Here is a 20,661-nt window from a genome sequence, read left to right as displayed (position 1 = left end):
TTTTATTTATAATTTGAATAGCCTTCTTCTGACCCCATTAAGTTAAAAACCATGGAGACCATTGGATCTGCCAGTCCCTTAACATCCAAGACCTGAGGCGCATTTCCTGTCTATGGACATTTTATCCACCATTCAAGGTTGGAGACCAGGTTCCCCACTAATGCTCCTCCACTGGACCTAACGCCTTCTATGCCGTCTACGCCTTGGCCTTCATGCCAATTTCAAGCTTCACCACAGGAGCAACCCCCTCAAGATGTCTTCTCAGACACTGATTCCCATGAGTATATACATCCGGATACAGCCTCTACTCACTCATGTAAAAACGAGTTTGAGGACTTTGTTCCCGCTGATGGAGAGCCAGAGGAGCCGGAGGAGCTTGCGCCAAGAGATTTGCCTCCGGATGAGATCAGCGTTTTCCATTCTGCTAAAATGTTCGACCCTCTCCCGACTGAGCAAGTAAGGATTGGTTCCTTTACCAGCGAATGGAAAAATCACAGAAGACAGTGGTGTCCATTCCAATCCTGGATGACATCTGGGAAGACGGGCTCATTACCATGAACAATCCTTTCATGGCTCTGCGTAGAAGGACCGATTTGTTAAAAAGTACTGGACACCAGACAATGCCCCCAAATGCCTCTACAATCTACCTAGCCCACACTCTTTGCTGTCTCTGCAGCAGCCAGAAAGAACTCAGCTAATACCTCATTGATATGTGCATTCCCTGCAGATAAGGAAGAGAAGACAGACAGCTTGATGCTTTTGTCAAGAGAATAATTTACACTGCAGCAACCATCCTAGCCAGATATGACCAGGAACTGTGGTTCAAGATCGGTGCCATTCTGGAGTTTCTCCCTGACAACAAAAACAATAAACTTTCATGCTGCTCAGGGAGAAGGGGGCACCTCTGACCAACCCATCTTAGTGGCCGACATAGGATTCTCCCAAATAGGTAACAGTGCAACGGTACAGTCTTGCGACTCCAAGGTTGGCTGAAGGTCATGCATTTTAGACCTGATGTACAGGCAAATGTTTTTTATATGTCCTTTGATAGAAAAAAACTTTAAGGCAAAAAAGTGCATGATACTCTGCAAGCCATTAAAACTGGCACAGACACTGTGGTACTCTACAGCACAGAAGGCCCTTTCAGTCCTTTCATTCGCAGCAGCGCTGCTTCTCCAAATCCAGACGGGACTGCTGCTCATCCTACTGCTCCTATTAAAAAAAAAGAGACATCATGCCTCAAGCAAGCAGTACCATGTCTCGAACACAACCTCACAGAGGCGCCCACATGCATCATGCATCTTCACAATCTAAAGCCAATCCAACAAGCAGGCTTGACTCCTGCACAGTGCTGCCCTACCATTTCAGCGCCTCAGTGGTAAGGTGCCTGTCTTCATTCCAACATTGATGGAGAAAACACCAGACAAATGGGTGCATTTGTTAGTGGACCAGGGCCACGCCCTCAGATTTGTTTGCAGACCTACAACCACCATTCTGGCAAGCCACAAAAACATCTTCATGAGCTTCAGCTGGAAGTGCTATCACGCCTGTTCAATAGGAGCTATGAAGCAGGTCCCTCACTCCCAGCGGAATCAGGGATTCTAATCACATTATTTCAAGGTTTAGACAAAGTCAGGTGGGCTGAAGACCTACAGTACCTCAACAAATTCATCCCCTCTCCGTTGTTTCAAATGTGCACACTCCAAACATTTCTCAGCCAGCTGGCAAAGGGAGACTTTCTATCATCTTTAGACATGGAGGACGCCTATTTCCAATTCACCATTGTCATCGCAAATTCCTGTGCTTGGTAGTTTTAGGCCGCCACTTTCAATTCAGGCTCTCCCCTTTAAGCTCAAGTCTGCCCTAAGGATGTTTACAAAATTACTTGCCCAAGCCGCGGCACACCTCTGAAAGTCAGGGATCCACAACTACCCTTATTTTGACCACTTGTTGGTTGATCACAGCAGCATCCCTCAAACTGGACCTACAACACACAACAGTCATGGAAGCCTGTCTGACATTGTTGGGCTTCTCTCTCAATTACGAGAAGTCATCCATGATGCTGTCAAAGTAAATGCTGTTTCTATGGGCACACCTTCCACTGATGCCACGACTTCCACTGCCACCCTGTCAGCCAACAGGGTCAAATCAATCCTATCAATGCTCCAAGCTATGTCACTGCAACAGGTTTCAACAGTTTGAAATTGCTGTCCCCACATGCGCCCCCTGCAAACATTCCTGGATGCCTGGGATCAGGTTTCTAAAAATTGGGGCTGCAAAGAGTCCCTCACAGTTCACTGCTTTGGTGGAAGAATGTCACCAATCCTACCAGCTGGGCCTACTTTCGCAGTCCCAAACCGTCAAGTAACTGTGACAACAGACACATGCATGGAGAGCTGGGGAGCCCACATCGCCATTCTTCATGCCAGAGGCCTCTAGTCGACAGAAGAAAAGTCTCACTACATCAATGTTTTAGAGCTCAGGGCAGTGTTCTGGGCTCTCAGGCCTTTCCTTCCTCATTTGTCAGGGGTGCAGGCTCTGTGGAAATGGGTACGTACCAGAGAATGTTTCTGTCCCCTTTGAACAATCTGGAAATACAGAGGACATAAGAGCCAGGTCTTGAGGTTGAGTAGGGAAATGTCCTTACTCAACCTCAAGACCTGGCTCTTATGTCCCTAGAATTCGACCACATTGACATGCTCGAGGTCTGCAGGGGTGTCTTTGCCAAGTCACTGGCTCCATCTACCATCTCCTGCTTCAACAAAAAATGGAAACGGTTCGCCGTTTGGTGTTTAGTCATGGGGTGGATGCCCTTAACTTCCAACCACAACAGATCGTGCCATACTTGCTCTCCTTGGCTACCACTCACTGTTCCATCAATGTTCATGCTGTTACATAAACCAGCTCTCTTCTAAGAATCACCACATCATTTTTATATACTAAGTACTTTCAATAGTTGCTTTAGTTATTTAAATACTTAATCTGAAGAATTTTCCTCTGTATCTGTCCGTTTTCTATTAGACCAATTTCTTCTCTTTTACATTTTTGTGTTATTTTAGATTGAACACCTGCCACAGGCTATCTTGAATACATTTAATATGTTTAATAGCAAAAGGTGTTGCATAATTATTCAAGTAATTCTGATTTTGATGATGACCAAAAATGTACAAGCGTATTGAAGTGAAGTGTGTAACTATTATAGGCTTTGCCAGTTGGAGGAATAGCATTCAAATGTAATAGAATTAGCTTTAGGAAACTTTGTTATGGTGACCACAAGGCTGAAGCACTGTTTTTTTTAATATTAATCTAGATGGCATTTGAAACTAACTATATCATTTATTTTTCCTTAGTTGATAGAGCTTTTTGCGCATAAACCAAATCGATCTGGAATCCAACTTCGTGATTTACAAAAGCAAGGGAGCATCTAAAAACACCAGTCTCTTCAGAAGAACAACTTCACCAAACCCCACCACTACCAGGAAAGGGTGGGTAAGAGGATCATTATTTTTGATGTATACCCTGACTAAATAAATATTGTTACTTTGCTGATGCAGGTTTTCAATACATCTCAGATGCTTGCCTTCTATGTAGGAGTGCAGCAAGTAAAAGGTTCCATGAGATATTAATGAATTCAAAAATAACTAACACGTTTTTAACGAAGCAATTTTACCTAAAATAACACATTTTTTATTTTTTTATTAGAGGGGGTTCCTCTCATTTCCCTTTGTTTATAACCCCGCCCAAAACACCTCTGCACCCCTTTTAACCCCTTATCTGACCGCCCCTTATCTGACCGCCCCACCTTATCGATGATGACTTTTTTTTAAACGGTTTTTATTAATTTTTAAAACAAACAAACAATACAAACCAAACTGGCAGCGCTTTTTGCAACGATCACATGAACATCAATTAGTCAAGACCACTGCTCCCCCAATCCCTCCCCCCTCAAGAGCTTGTTTGTCCTTCACTTTCCATATCTGCTACGTGTGGCAGGGTATCACCTCCTTCTGAGTCTGCAGAATCCGTTATTGTTCCAAACAGTCCTGCTATTAATACTCTCCATGCCATCAGGGTACCCACTTCTTCTTCCCCACTCATGCTACATGCCTCCTGCCTTACCACCGTTTCAGCCTCCGCCCATTTCTGCAATTCCCGCCACCATACCTCCACCCGTGGCTTATGACACTGCTTCCATCCCATGGCAATCCTCCGTTTTGCGAGCACATATGCCAAGTCCTTCAATTTCCCAACATGTTTAAGTTTCCGTGGTCTGGGAAACCCTCCCAACAGGCAGGCCCAGGCCGTATCTATATTGAGTGTGACCCCTTTGGCGGCTAGTTATTGCGCCACTTCTCCCCAGAAACTCAATCACTGGGCAAGACCAAAACATGTGTGTCATATCAGCATTTTCCTTGTCGCATTTTGGGCACGCTTGTCATCCCGCATTTCCGAACTTAGATATTCTCATCGGGGTCATCTAAGCTCTGTGCGTTATATACAACTGTATTTGTTGTAATCTAGCATTTCTTGACACCTTCTTGTGGTATCCCATAGCACGCTCCCACATCCCATCCTCCATCTGTGCTCCCACCTCTGTTTCCCAATCCAACCTCAAATGCGTCAACTCCTTCCCAACCCGGGTCATCACCATCTCATACAATCTAGAGATCTCATGCCCCCCTTCTGATATGTCATATATTGTCCCCATAGTGGCGTCTGGTTCCTCCGCCAATACAGTCTCAGGCCAGATTTTACGAATATTCTGCACCAGCCTTAGGTACGTGACATGCTGGCCCCTATGCAAGCCCGCCTCTTCCCCTAGTCCTTCAAAATCCCTAATGGTCCCCTCTTGCCAAACATCCCCCAATGTAACCAGCCCGACCGACTCCCAGTAGGTCCTGATTATCATCCTTAGTTGCTTGTCTTCCACTGCCAAAGCAACCAACGGCACCTGCGGGGAACACGGGCACAGGTCCTCCATCATTCGACATACTCTACGCCACATCTTCCACCCCAGCAACATCATTCCCGGGCGCTCCTTCATTTCTGAACTAGGCAACCAAATAATTTCCTTCAGGTAAAACGGAGTGCAGTCCTGTCCAAACAGCCTAAATTCGGGACTACCTCATCAGAGAGCCATTTGACCACATATTGCAACTGACCAGCTACATAATAGGCCTCAAAATTAGGCAGCTTAATACCCCCCCTCTCATGGAAATTCTGCAACTTCCATAGCACCACTCTATTCCGGGTGCCATGCCATCGGAAGTCTCTGCACATACTATTCAGCTTGGCAAAAAACTTCTTAGGTATCATATATGGAATATTTCTGAAAAAATGTAAGAGCCTAGGCAGGACCACCATTTTAAGCATTGCCCCCCCGTCCCATCATTGCCAACAGCAACTTCTCCCACAACTTCATGCTTATATGGATTTTTCCCATAGCCACCTCAGTGTTATGCAAATGTTCCTCCTCTACCGTGTGATACACATCTATTCCGAGGTAGCAGAAGGAACCAACCGCCCATGGTATCGGCAACACTGGCAACCGCTCCGGAAGGGTTCCTCTGTAGCTACCCAATGTGAATATGCTCGCATTTTGGGGGTTCACCGCTATGCCAGACAGTTCTGCATACCTTTCCATTACCTCCAGAATATATTGAACATTTTCCTCCGGATATTTCAAATATAATAGAAAATCGTCAGCATACAGGGATATTAGGTGTTTCTCTCCCCCTACCTCGATGCCTATCATGTCATATTGTTGCCGAAGGTACACTGCCAGGGGCTCCAGGGCCAGAATATATAACATTGGGGACCAGGGGCACCCTTGTCTGGTGCCTCTGCTAAGTTGCCACCTCTCGGATATCACTGCTCCTGTACGAACCCTAGCTAGCGGCTCACTGTACAGCAACTTCGCCCACCTATTGTAGCCCGGCCCCATCCCGTATTCCCTCAGGGCCTCCAGCAACCACGACCACCTGACTGCATCGAAAGCTTTGACTGCATCTCAGGACACAACCGCCATTTCACCCTCGCTCTTGCTCCCCCATTCAACCACCCGGTGGAGTCGCCTATGGTTGTGGGTTATGTTCCTGTTGGGGACATAACCTGTTTGGTCTGGATGTATCAATTTACTAATAACTCTCCGCAATCTATTAGCCAGGACCGCCGTCAATATCTTGCCATCCTGATTCAGCATTGACAAGGGCCTGTAGGAGCCGCAGCTATGCCCTGGTTTGTTGGGCTTAGGGAGCGGTATTATGATCGCTTCTCTAAGGGATTCCGGCAACCGGCCCAACTCAAACGATTCATTAAGCATTTCTAGCATGGGGGGGGGGGGTACCTCCTCTCTATATGCTTTATAAAATTCGCTAGGAAGTCTGTCCGCTCCCGGGGTCTTACTGGTGGGCAGCTGCCTCACCACCTCATCCAATTCCTCCAAAGTAATCGGTGCCTCCAGCTTTTCTCTTTCTTCGGCACTAATCTTAGGTAATCCAATATCTTTTAAAGTTTCCCTTATCTCCTCTCGGCTGCCCCCCCTTTGTCCTCATATAGTGCCCTGTAATAATCCAAGAATGCCTCATTGACTCCTTCTTGGGTGTCCGCTACCTCTCCATCCTCTCTGGTTATCGTCCTAATCGGGGGCCTAGGGGTTTAACTCTTGTATAGCCACGCCAAGAGGCGGCCCGTTTTATCCCCACCTACATGCTGCCTCTCAACATACTTCTTATAGTTAAGGTTGCAGAGCCTTTCCCAAAGTTCCGCACACCGCTGCTGTAGTTTAAGTACAAGCTCCGCATCCCCCCCTCCACTATTGAGTTCCCTTTCCAGTTCATCCTCAGCTCCCCTTAACTCCGTTAGGACCCCACCCTGCAGGCCCTTTGATTTAGCGATGGCAGCACCCCGCAACACCACCTTAAAGGCTTCCCAGAGCGTGCCCACCGAGTCCACACTGCCAGTGTTCTCTTCGAAATAATGTATAATCTCGTCTCTGATATCCTCTCTGAAGACTGGATCCTTGAGCGCCTCAGCCCGGAGGAGCCACGTCGGTATCCGCGCCCTGGGGCGGCAGTACTGCCACCCCAGGACCAGAGGCGAGTGGTCCGACAGGACCCTCGCTTTGTATTCTATTTGGGTGGTCTCTACCACCACAACTGGCGTGGCAAAAAAATAATCAAGTCTCGTATGCAGTAGTTGCGGGGCTGAGTAATGCGAATACTGCTACCCATTAGGATGTTTCAGTCTCCAAACATCTGCCAGCCCGAAGTCGTCGAGCACCGTCTGCAATGCCCTGGATGCTGGGGTGGGCCTATCAATCTTATCATCAGATCTGTCTAACCTGGGGTTCAGCACACAATTAAAATCCCCTCCCCAAATAATCGCCCCACCCACACACGTACCCAGGTTGGTACACAGAGTCCTAAAATATGCCGCCGTGTTTTAATTGGGGGCATACCTATTTACAATGCACACCTCTTTATTCTCCACCAGCGCCTTCAATATAACCATCCTCCCCTCTGTATCCACCACCTCCTGTGTAAGTTGGAGCGGAACGTGCGGTGCCACCCAGACCAACACTCCCCTAGCGTAGGCAGAATACGGAGAACCCACTACAATACCTCTCCACTTCTTCCCCACCAGCTCCAACTTTTCCCGCGTCAGGTGTGTCTCCTGCAATAGTGCAATATCAATCTTCTGTCTTTTCAAATACATCATGACCTTGTTCCTCTTTAAGTAACTATTGAGTCCCCTGACATTCCATGTTACGATGTTAAGATCCCCCATAGCTCATAAGTATCCTCCCCCCTTCCGTGCAGCCACTCCCACCTGCCCATGCGATACAGATACAACCCTCTAGCTCTTTCTTGTAGCCTCATGTACAAACTCGAACTCCCCATAACTATGTACACCCCAAACTCCCCACTTCCCTCCCCACCCTCCACCCATCCCTTCCCCAACACCACACTCCCCAACTGCTGCCCAGCTCCATCCATGGAACTCAGGCACCCCCACATCTAGCCCTGCAAGCACCAATCAATGCCCAGAGCTCAGTAGGGTGAAGACGCCCTAATGGCCACTTAACTAAGGTTACTAAGTGGGGTAAAGAGATCCGCTCTGCAAGGCTCCCCTAAAAACAGCAATAGTCACAGTGCTCATAACATGTTGTTTAACAGTCTGACCTTCTCTGCCTAAGGCCGCTCAAATGACTATAATCAAGTCCCAGAGTCCTATTCCGCGCCATAGCCTTGTAGCGCCTTCCTCGTGCACTACTTATCTCCTCAATCTCCTCTTCCCGTCCGTACGTCAGGCTCCTGGGGGCATCCCTGCGCGTCGAGCCATCCCATGGCGTCCTCCGGAGTCTCAAAAAACAAAGTCCTGTGTTTCTGAAAAACTTTCAATTTCACCGGATACAGCAACATGTATTTATGGCCCGCCTCTCTCAATCTCCGCTTTACCGTCCCAAAGTTCATACGGCTACGCTGCACAATCAGGGTATAGTATGGGTAGGCCGTTATGTTTGCCCCCCCCTCGTTTAATCATTCCACCCTTGCGGAAGCGTTCTAGTATCCTCTCCCGATCCCGGTAATTAAGGATTTTGGCAATTACTGGCCTAGGTGGGTTTTCCGGCGGCGGCTTCTTTGTCAGAGCTCTATGCGCACGTTCCACCGCGAATCCCTGAGATAAAGCTCCTCCAGGTATCTCCTGCAACAGCATAGATTCAATGAACTCCGTGGGATCGTGGCCCTCTGATCTTTCTGGCAGGCCCACGATGCAAATGTTATTTTGTCGGGCGCGTCCTTCCGCCTCCTCCGCCCTGTTCTCCAAGTTGCCCACTCTCTGCACCAGGGCATGCAATTCGACCTTATGGGAGGCACAATCCGCAGTGTTCGGGCTCACCTCTTTCTCGAGGGTCTCAGTGCGCTCCGCCAGAGACCTGACGTCCTGTCGAAGTAAATTCACCTCTTCCTGCACCTCAGCGACCTTAAGCTCCAATGCCGTTTTCAGCTCAGTAACGGCCAGTTCAAGTCTAGCCTCCCAGGCCGCCTTCAGGTCCGCAATCGCAGCCAGGACCTCTTGGTTATTGCCCGTCACAGGCATGCCGCCTGCAGGCGACTTATCCTTGCTCTTGGAACTTTCCGGACCAGGGGACGTCTTGGCGAAGTCGTCCAACGTGGGCTGCTTCGCCTTCGGTCTCACGGTTCTATTAGACATGATTCTGCAGCCACACAGGCCGATTCGCGTTAGTATCCCAACATAGGAGACCTGCGTTCCGTGCAAGTTACAAATACGCACACAGTCCGCTCCTATCGCCCGACCACTGTGCGGCCTGCTCCTTCCTTTGTTCCGGTCGTTGATCGACCATTATGTTTCGTCTTCCGTCTCCGGCGCTCCTTATCTTTTTCGCACAAAACTCCACCGCCATTCCTCCCATGCATTCCAAAAGTTCACCAAGCGCAGTCAGTCCGTTCACACACCAACATGTGTATTTTCAGCAGTCATAGGCACGTTGTTATGCACTATTTCCCCAGGATTATTTCAGGATCTCGGGAGCTCCTCCAGATCGCGTCCTCCTACATGGCCCTCGTAGCCACGCCCCCCCCACCTTATCGATGATGATGATGGTGAAAACAGATGGGAGAAAGCCGCAGCAGGAAGCAGCAGAGGAAAGCCACCATGCAGCAGCCATTCATACTTTGTTGCAGCAGTCAGCCAGCAGCCTAACACCGGCCACGCGAAAGAGGGGTGCAGCAAACTCTCCACAATCTACATGCCATTCAGAAAAAGAGGCCTTATTTATGAGGGCTACCACCAGTTTACCAGAGACATTAGGGTTTAAAGGCCCATCAGAAGGCCTTATAACATAGGTACTCCAGTTCTCAGAATATCTTTCGCTTTCCTTGCCAGATATGCTTCCAAAAAAGGGGGTGGGCGTACACACCCTTTTTAAAGCCTCCCTGAGCACTCCCCCTGCCAGACCCCCTTGAGCCAGGTAAGTGATTGGACAGGGTGAGTAGCTAATCCTGGGAGAGGTTGTGGTATTTAAGGAGGTTTATGTGAATGTCCTAGTGTGGGTTAGTTGGGTGAGAACAGGCGGTGGAGAAGGATGTCCAAGAGACCAGAGGAGGTGAAAGCAGAAAACATTGCAGAAACTATTGGCGAGAGGGGGTCTATGGAGTGTTTGTGTGAGAGGGAGAAGATTGGGAGTAGGAGAATAAGAGTAGGAGTAGTAGAGTGGAGCAGAGGTAGTGGCCGAGTTAGTAGTAGTAGTAGTTGGGAGTAAAGATAGAAGGTGACAGGAGTAGCAAGAGAAGGACGGAACAGATAGAGTGGTAGTCAGTAATATAGGGGTGAGCAGAGAACCATATCGCTTGAGGAGGACAGTGGTAGTAGAGAGGTGGTGGTAGTAGCAGAGTAAGGAGAGTAGGAGAGATAGAGCAGGATGGGAGACACAACAGGAGGCGGTGGAGTAGAGCAAGATGGGGATGGAGAACGAGGGACAGAGATATAGAACAGTTGTGGATACAAGTGGTAATAGGAATAGGAGTGAGAGAGGAAGTAATATCAAAGGGTGGAGGTTATAAAGCAGAGTGAGAGTTTGGAGGGACAGTGACGTGGTGGGAGGAGAACAGCGTAAAGGACCAGTATAGCGAAGGGTCAGGAGCGAGAGGGTCTGAAAGAGGTGGGAGTGGCGCTGGGCGAGAGAAGGCACCATTGTCCATTTCCTGAGACTACTAAGCTGGGATAGGAGAGGGAAAGCTATAAGTTTTCTAGGGAGTTAGATAGCCAACGCCTTAGGGCAAACACCCGAGGTGTAGAGAAGTGAAAGACAGATAGGGGTTACCCATCGTTGAGTTACTAACAACCTGATAGAGACATCTGGGTTCGGGAGGCAGGACCCAGGCCCAGGGAAGACAAGACAGGAAAGGGCCAGCCCTAGCGCCAACCCCAAAGGACTCAGAAAGCCAATGAACTTGAGCTCACCAGCTTTTCTCATCATTTTCTTTGTGATAAACACCCTTGGACTTTTCGTTAACACTCAATGTGATTCTTTGGGATGGGACCCCCCCTGTCACATATGTTTATTACACTTGCTCAGTGGGGGGGCTGGTGAATTTTTTAACTGGAGGGATTTAAATGTTTGCTCTGAATTTGAGGAGCGACCAAGCACAGCGAGGAAACCTGAACAAAACAAAGAGGGATCTGGTAGTTCTGGCCCCAATAGCATGCTTACATTAATGGTTAAATGGTGCATTTTACAGAACCTTAGTGAAAAATTCAGTAAAAAGCCACACAGTTTGTGATTGGTTTTGTATACTAACACATGAAAAAGCTCAATAGGTGCAAGTGACCAATAATGCACAACAGCATTCTCCAATGCATTTTCATGATGGCTTTACCCAAAACACAAGCCAGTATATAAAAAAAAGGTTCCTGCTGGCTCTGCCAATACAGGTCCATGCAGGCTGCACCAATATATGCTAGCATTACCATGTAAGGACTCCCAGCCAGTAAAAAATGCCATGTCACAGAAAGAAAGTATATCCCGACTGGCTATACTAACATAGGCAAGTGTACCATGTAATCACACATATGGTTACACTTAACCCTTGATCCTCAGTACAAAAATACCATGACACACTAGGAATATATGGGCAGGCTGGAGCCATGAATGTAAGCCAGTCTAGCCACATAATAACACTCATCATGTTTGTTTTACCCTTGATGCCCAGTTAAAAATGCCATGACACAGAAAGAAAGTAAATGCAGACTGGCACCACGAAAGTAGTCCAGTCTATCCACGTGGTAACCTTTATCATGTTTGCTTTATCCTTGATGCCAAGTAAAAAATGCCATGCCACAGTAAGAAAGTATACATAGCCTGGCACCACTCATTTAGGCAAGTCTATTCACATTATAGCACCTATTATGATTGCTTTACCGTTGATGTCAAGGAAAAAATGTCATGACAAATTAAGAAAATTACATGCAGACTGACAGTCTGTACTTTCTTAATGTCGCATGGTATTTTATTACTTGATTGTAGGCCATTCTAGCCATATAATAACACCATATAATAACACTTATCACGTTTACCCTTGATGCATTATAAATATGTTACTGTGCATAAATGGTAAAGCAAACATGATAAATGTTATTGCATGGCTAGACTGGCCTACATTCAAGAACACCATCAACCCTTCTATCCTCCACCCTCCCTATCCTTGGGATCACAAGGCTATCAAGACTAGCCTCCCAAACCTGCCAACCTTCACCCGGTGGTACACCTCAGGTCTCACCCCCGCCTTACTCTGCAGTTGCACCAGGAACTCACATAGCCCAAGAGGCAGTCTACAGCCGCCACCTCTGCATATTTTGACCAAGATGACATCCAGCCCAAGGCGTACACCTCATACGTACACCCCCCTACCACTCTCACAGATCTCTCCTCAACCCTGCCAGTGTCCATTCACAGCCTCAAAGGTGCCCTTCTAAATGTGCGGCCCCTAGGAGCACATGCTATTGACATACACAACCTACTCAATTTAGATTTCCTAGTCATAACGGAAACTTGGTTACACCAAGACTCTGGATCTCTACTGGCCCTTGCCATCCCTCCCGACTATACCATCCTTAAACTGGCCGCCAGGATACAATAGGAGGAGGAGTAGCTAAAACCATACTACAATTTATATCTTGCTCTCTAGTCCCAATGGACGGATATGAACTCCTTCTACTTAAACTTACTACTGACCCCCAAACCACAACCAACTTTCTCATCATCTACAGATCACCAAATAATGCCAACCACCCCGAATCAGACATCCCTCTACTCATCACCCCCCTCCTCAAACCCAATACTAATTGTATTATCCTAGGTGACATTAACCTTAGATTCAATGATAAACTTGACCACAAAGCTATACGGCCCTTCAAGAAATGCATTTCACCCAAATTGTTAACACCCCCACCCACTCCAAAGGAAGAATCTTGGACTCGATCTTAACACTAAAGGCTAATCTCTCAATAGAATCCATCTCAGAAATCACCTGGTCAGATCACTATCTAATACGTTTTAACATTCGGACGACGGCCGCTCAGGGCACTCCTCTACCCACACCCTGCCCCATCATGGTTAGAAACACCCGCAAGCTTACAGCAGAAAATCGTGTCCCTATCTTGTCCGACACCCTCAAGGCCTTCCCAACTACAAATACGAATTCCGATAGTATCTCTTCTATCTACCACAACTGCCTGAAATCAACCATTGATGCAGTAGCCTTGCTCATGTTTAAAATACCACGTGCTGCTAAACAAACTAATTTCTGGTTCAATGAAGAGCTCATCGCAACGAAAGACCACTGGAGCACTCATACAAAAAGGCCCCGACCACAGATTCTGCTAACTCACTTGTGATAGCCAACAAAAACCTACAAATCCGGTGTCATAGTGCACAAAGCGAATTCTCTGAATACTCGCATAAACAACGCCTCATCCAATACCAAATAACTATTTTCTATATTTAAAGAACTAGAGGCCCCATCCCCTCCACCAACCCCATCAACTCAAGCAAAACCTGGTGCACTACTATCCAGAATGCACTAGCCTCTAAAATCCTTACACTACAAAAGAAAATGTTATTGAAATTAATCTATTAGCCGGCAAAAGCCCGCCTTCCCTTGCGCCTGACACTGGTGCCGAAAAAACATCCACCCAATTTAGATACACCTTTGTTTCCCAAGAACAGGTCCTGAACAACATCTCTACATTGAAACCCTCCAATTGTAAAGGCGACAGCTTCCCTGCGCGCCTAATCAAACTTTGTGCCCCCATTTTAGCACCTATCATCACCAACTTCATTAATGCATCCTTCACCTCTAACGTGGTGCCCATCAGTATCAAAGAAGCCTGGGTAACCCCACTTCTTAAAAAACCTTCCCTGGACCTTGCGATTCGCACTAACTACCAACCCACTAGCATGGTGGCCTTCATGCTAAAAATAGTCGACAAAATAGCCTACACCCGAGTTCAAGAATATATAGAAAGCCACCACTTACTAGGAGCCAGACAATTAGGCTTCCGTCCCAAGCACAGAACAGAAACAGCTTTAATAGACCTCAAAATCTAAATGGACATCATAAGAGACTCTGGAAAACGGTGCATCCTCCTCTTACTCGATCTGTCTGCTGCATTTGACTTGGTGGACCATGACAGACTATGCAAGATTCTCTCAGACAATTTCAACTTCTTCACAGAAGCTACCTTGTGGGTCAAGTCTTTCCTTTCGGAACATAGCTTGAGAGTATCCATTGGCGATGAAGCTGCTGACACAATCCCAGTACCCCTAGGGGTCCCTCAAGGCTCCTGCCTTTCTGTCCCCCCTCATGATGCATATACAAACTTGCTATTCGCAGCCTTTGACACCATGGGTGTCATTTACACCAACTTCGCAGATGATACCCAGAACCTTATCCCCCATCATGGGTGACCATGAACACGACTCCGCCACCATCTACAAGATCTATGCCATCATTCAAAACTGGATGGCCTCCAACAGCTTCTGTCTTAACGATGTCCCCCCCCCTCCCGACTAAAATCACTTCACGCAGACTACTCAGCCATTTCCATTGATGGAACACACATCCCAGTACTCAAACAGGTCAAAACATTGGGCGTCTATATAGACGCCAACCTCACTATAAACAAACACATTAGTGTCTTCTCATCCTCTACGGCTTACACAGCCAAACTCATCGTGCTTAGCCACCAATTTCTTAACCCACAAAACTGCCTCACCCTAGCTCAAGCCCTCATACTATCTAAATTGGACTATTGCAACATCCTCCTTCTAGCAACTACAAAGACAAACTTGGCTAAATTGGAACTGCTACAAAATAAAGCCTTATCAGCAGCCTTTGGTTTAAAAAGAAATTACATATTTCTCACATTAGGAGGTAAGTACACTGCCTACCCATCAGCACACACAAATGTATCACCAATGATGCCCCTTCATACCTTAACAACTGTGTCACCCAAAAAAGGTCAACTAAATCCCTCGGATCCCTCAGAACGGGCTCTAGCACACACCTATTTGTCCCAAGGTTTAAGAGCTCAATAGCAGGGGGTGTCAGTTTCCCTGTAGCTGCACCTAAGATCTGGAACTCCCTCCCCATGCACATCAGAAATGCGCCCTTCCACAGCTATAAGAATCTCATCAAAACATGGCTCTTCAACAAATTCTAGCTAGTAATGTCCTCACTATGCCCCAGTGAACATACAGCAACCACTGTATGTTTATTGCTCCTCATGTAAAGTAACTATATTGTAACCCAAACTATTAGTCTCTGCTTTGTAACCAATTTCCGCATCTAACCTTTCCTGTATTGGGAACTATTCTGTAACTAGACAAGCAAATGTATGTAACGTACACCGTGATACCTCCGGGATGGGGCGTATAACAAATGCTATCAATAAAATAAAAATAAATAAATAAACAATACTTATCATGTCAGTGCACAGTAGTGTGCATTAAACACTTATCATGTTTACTTTACTCTTGATGCAAAGAAACCATGATAAGTGTTATGTGCTTCAAAGGTAAAGCAAACATGATAAGTGTATGACTGAGCCCACCCTTACATTTAGCTGCTCTGCTAATTGTTACCAATTTATGATCTGCATCACCTCAGGTATATTGTAGTATTGTTTTACTTCTTCTTAACAAAGTATAGGAATTTGTAACCTCAGAAAATGTGAACCAATTTCAAAGGTAATGGGTGTGACACCTTTTGAAGGTGGTCATTTTCATTGTTAATTAGTAAAAACAGAAGGCCAGAGCTAGCCAAACCATATGGGTTATATGCCTAAATGTAGCCAAAACACAAGTAAAAAATGAATACTACCTGGAAGCAGTGTTATCTTTCCTGCTGGTTACAGCTGGTCTCAGCTTTTTATACTGTTTGAGGCTTATCTGCAGCACAGCAGAATCTGTTTCTCCCCCATGTTTCGGAGCCTTTTCCTCCTTACTACATTCTTAAATGTAAAATAAACATGGTAAAAGCCTTACAAGCAAAGTTGCCAAAGGACATGTTAAAATCATGGAGGGATGGAGGGCTGATTTATTAGAGATTATAAGTGAATTGCTGAATGGTAGACTATTGTCTACATTTAGTATGTTCTTTGAGCTTTACTGTTGTCAATTAATTAGATTTCAGGGTAATGGATAATTGATATGGAGGGCATTATTTGGGGATCCATGCCTAATAACGGGATGACAGATCCAAGGGGACTGATTATGATGTTGAATACTGTAGCAACTGATTCATATACCTTCTGTGAGGGGTCAGAAATGCGAGACAGACAGAAAGGTATAGTTTGCTCAAGTTTTGTCATTTTATTAAATAAAAAGGGGTGAGATAAACACCTGTCTTTTCCTAACAAGAATGTACCTATCTAGCAAACTAAAGCTAACGAAAAATGACTTAGTGTCCAAAAAGTCTCTGACCCTCACACTAATAGGTACAACACAATTATACAAGGAATATTTGTCTGTCTTCAGTACAACAAAGCAATATACCAGTTCAAACTTAAAGGTTTCGAAAAAAAAGTACTCATTGTGACCAGGTTTGGACTACCTTCCACTGGATCAATTCAGGAATACCTTGAGCAAAGTTCTGATTCAACAAAGTTCTGTTCAGTGTAAGATAAACATAATTTTCCATCTACTACTTCCTTCCACTTTGTAAAGTAAATATCCCTTTCAAAAATGTTGGCTCACAAATCCAAAACAACTGTTGGTTTCCACAGTATCCTTTTGGCGAGGCAAATGTCTCTCTCCCTTAAAACACAAGTTCATAAACCAAAATAAGTCTTCCCTTTAGAATGTCAAACCATTATCAACATATCACACTTTCTCCAAATTAAACACTTTTGTGAGGATAGCACAGCCACTACATTTGATAACGCAACACTTTTTTCAAAAAGGCTGATAGAGTTTTCTTCAAAATAAACACTTTTGTCAGAATAGCACAACTACTTTTGATGAGGCAACAGTTTGTCAAAAGGCTGATGGAGTTAATAAGATATTTCCACCATACCTTTTTACCACACACACACTTTTCCATATGAACTTCTTCTTTCCTGGTATACTCTCTTGCCAAGACTAACTACTATGGTACCTTTCCTGGTGTACTCACCTGCCAGGAACAAATCTCATACAACTACAATCACTCTTAGTAGCAATATTTGTTTCAAGATTCTCCACACAAATAATTCCTTTTAGGAGGACTTAACAATGGCTGCCTCTTTTTATAGTCTCTTGACTCTTGGCAATGTGGGTTCCAGCTTTCCCAAAACTGGAAACTAAAAATAGGCGACTTGTTTTCATATTGCTTCTCATCTACTTCTTGGTGCCCTTTGGCTGTTGGCAATGTGGGTTACAAATGTCCCCTTATTGGTGCCCCCATATAGGATGAGTTGCACCCTTGTTACCTCTGTATGGTTTCTTCACAGCCTCTTGGCTGTTGGGAATGCAGGTTATATGTTTTCACCCAGTGGTATCTCACTTAAAGGGAGTTAAGCCCTTTTCGCCTCTTTAATGTCTCTTTACTTGTTTGGTATTCAAAATTGTAGTTTGTTAACAAATTTCCTTTTCAGAGCACCCCGGGGTCAGTGTTACCATCCAGCCAACTCACCGGTCCTCTGCAGCATCTCCTCTTCAAGGTCGGCTGCTGCAACAGGCATCTGGCATCCTACCAACATTATCTCCAGCTCCTGCGTACCTTCAGTGAACTGTGCGGCTCTTCCCTGGAGCACTGAGAGCTCTGACAATCTTCAATAGCTTGCCGCACACCGAAACACAATACGCTCAGTTGGGAGAATGTCTCACCCTCAGTTTTGTTTCTTCTCCACATGCCTGTTCCCGCTGCGCATTCTCTGTACTGCTGCTCGCCTTCACTCCTCGAGTCAGCATCAGCTGGCGTTCTTCCTTCTCTTCCTTCTACGGCAGCCCCAGCATCTCAGAGAGCCTCTGCGTCATCTGCTTCTTCCTCGTCCCCTTTCCTCAGGTGTAACTCATTCCTGAGTTTAAATGTCCCGGTCAAGTGCCTTGGGCTATAACAACTAGACTTCACATTCTGATTAACAGCACTTTTAATCCTCACTGACTCTGCGCCCTTCTTCCTTGTCCCAGTACCATAAGCATTATGGGTACTGAAGTCCATAGTGGATTGTACAGCAGCAACATTAGTTTGTTCTATTTTACAGTTAGTCAGTTTTTACTAGTTTATAAATTGGGAGTTGTCAGAGTAAGGGGAGGTTGGGAAAAGGGTTTGTAGTTTAACATTCATCACAATTCACACATCACACGTGACTCATCCATCTGTCCACTGCAGAAAGTTTACAAGTGTCTGTTAACGTATTCTAGGTGAAGGGGAGAGTAACCCTATGAGGTATTATGCAGTTTATTGTACTTCATTGATACCCTCTTGGTATACAGGATTTAGCGTCAATGGATTGCATTCTCCCACAGATTCCTCATCAGATCGATATCCCTTCCAGCATCAGCTGCTCGGGAAACCTTTTGACAGGGGGCGTAGTGCACCTCGACTCAGCTGTCGATCCATCTTGACTCGATGCAGTGGTAGTCGACCCTGGACGTGATGTTGGTTGTCATACATATAGTATGTCACTATGCCCCCGTACCTCAGTTCCTTTCTTCGTGCGCTTAGCACACTGCTCGAGGAACAACTCTCGTGAGAGACTTCCCACTGCATTTTCTCTCAAATTGTCACATTTTGGAATGTCCACTCCCAGGCCATCAGGACTTAAGAGTTGCATCAACTGCAACTCTAAAATGTCTTTGATCCACCTGCATTGTGTCTGCATGTGGTGCCTCTGCACAGATCACGTCACTGAAGTCATGTCAGCAGATGAACCCGAAATCGCTACGGAGCAGGCGGCAATACTAAAGTTGGGGTGCCCCCCATCGAAGTCACCAGCTCGATCGACCAGCCGGTCGTCAGAGCAGGAGAAAAGGGCCCACGCCGGAGTAAGAGGTCAGGTGCTGCAAGAAGGCTAAAAGGAGATCAAACCCCAGGAGCCATTAGAAGAAGCGCCGCCATTGACGTGACATGACTCAGACACATCTGAGGAGCGAGGTAGGTCCCAATCCGGCTCTGGCACATCCAGAGCCAAATGGGAGGCGTTCAAGGAGCAAATGCTACAAATGATGAACGAGGCTACTGCGGGTATGGGGAAACCCTTGAAGCAGCCAGCCAGGGAGCCCCCAGTTCCACCTGGTGCTGTCGGCGCCAAGGAGGTTGGGACGAATTTGGCGCCTTTGGGCAAAACACTGACAATTGCTAAGTCAACCATTCCGTCAAAGCTGCAATCTGCGCCGACGGCCCCGATATCGACACCTAGGTCAAGCTTGGAGCCAATGTTCGGAAAGTCCTTTGTCCCCTAGTCGAGAACAGCGTTTTACGACACAATGACTTCCATTTTTGGAGAACAGGACCGTGACTTTCAACCGGCAACGGGAGGGTCAGGAGGCAATGATTTTTTAACCCGATCATGGTGACCTTGTTAACGTGGCTGAGGGCCTACGCGACACAAGCAGCATGGATGCCGCCCCCGACTTGGACATGCAGCAGGCCCATCCCTATGGTCATGTGAATGTCTAGTATTGGAAGACAGTGGAGAGAGTGGTGGATGCCTTGGGTTTGTGTGCCCCTACTAAGCCACTGTCAGCCTATAAGCTGAGTGATATTCTTGACAGAGGCCTACCCACTGAACAAGCAATGTCGTTCAGTGTAGCCATTGCAGATCCTATTGCCTCCATTTGGCAAAGACCCTGTTCCACGCCTCCAGTTCACAAAGAAGTATAAACCTGTGAGGGGTGACCCTATATAATTGTGAACCCATGTTACGCCTGAGAGTTTAGTAGTTCAGGCAGCCACGGTGAACACTAGATCCTCCACATCGACCTCCAACTTATTGACCGAAAGAAATATGACGCATTAGTGAAAAAAGTATTTTCTTTTAATAGAATTGTTCTTAAGGCAGTGAATGCTTTGTGTGCCTTTGCCAAATATATGCAAGTCCTTTGGAGTTTGATAAAAGATGCGGCAGAGCACATCCCGGAAGGTAAAATGCGGTAAGGGTTTCTTCGCTTAGTGCAGGACGGCATCGGGGTAGCTTGTGAAAGCCTGCAATCGGGCCTGGATGCTTCGTATTGTCTGGGCACACTTGTGGGGTCGGATACAGTCATAGACAGACAGGCCTATCTGAACAATTCAGGGTTTTCCCCAATGTTCAAGCCAAGTTGCTTGACATTTCTTTTGATGGCGAGCATGTATTCGGCCCTTGGGACGACGAGTCCTTGGAGATGTTCAAGGACTCCAAGTTAGCTGTGAAGTCGCTGGGTCTGGCTGCCCAACAACCAACAAAGTCTACCTCTAGCACCTCCTCTAGGGGAAGAGGCTTTGAATGGTTTTTCCCTTGTGGGAGAAAGGTGCAGCTCCTACAATCCAAGGAAGGGCAGAGGCATTTCCAGCACTGCGGAAGGGGCAGGGGGGCTTCTAGGGCCAAGCAGACACCAGCAGCTGCTGTGCCAAATCCAGCCTCAAAGCTGTTTGGAATTCTCCTCTCACGTTTTCC

The 20,661-nt window shown here is 46.4% G+C and overlaps 1 protein-coding gene across 3 annotated transcripts in view; it reads left to right on the top strand.

The window, feature by feature from the left end:
- JCAD (junctional cadherin 5 associated) overlaps positions 1–20,661 on the top strand; it is a 383,851-nt gene that overhangs the window by 190,440 nt on the left and 172,750 nt on the right. For 2 of the 3 annotated variants that reach the window (XM_069648086.1, XM_069648087.1), the window contains exon 2: positions 3,351–3,485. The gene's annotated coding sequence lies outside the window, so the exon portion shown is untranslated. Of the gene's footprint in view, positions 1–3,350; positions 3,490–20,661 lie in introns of all 3 variants that reach the window. The other variant, XM_069648088.1, reaches the window with a different exon arrangement.

This window comes from Ambystoma mexicanum, chromosome 2q, assembly GCF_040938575.1.
Source record: "Ambystoma mexicanum isolate Mex_15411 chromosome 2q, UKY_AmexF1_1, whole genome shotgun sequence".
NCBI lineage: Eukaryota > Metazoa > Chordata > Amphibia > Caudata > Ambystomatidae > Ambystoma > Ambystoma mexicanum.
Note: the sequence above shows the minus strand (reverse complement) of the source record. Positions and strands in the feature narration are given on the sequence as shown.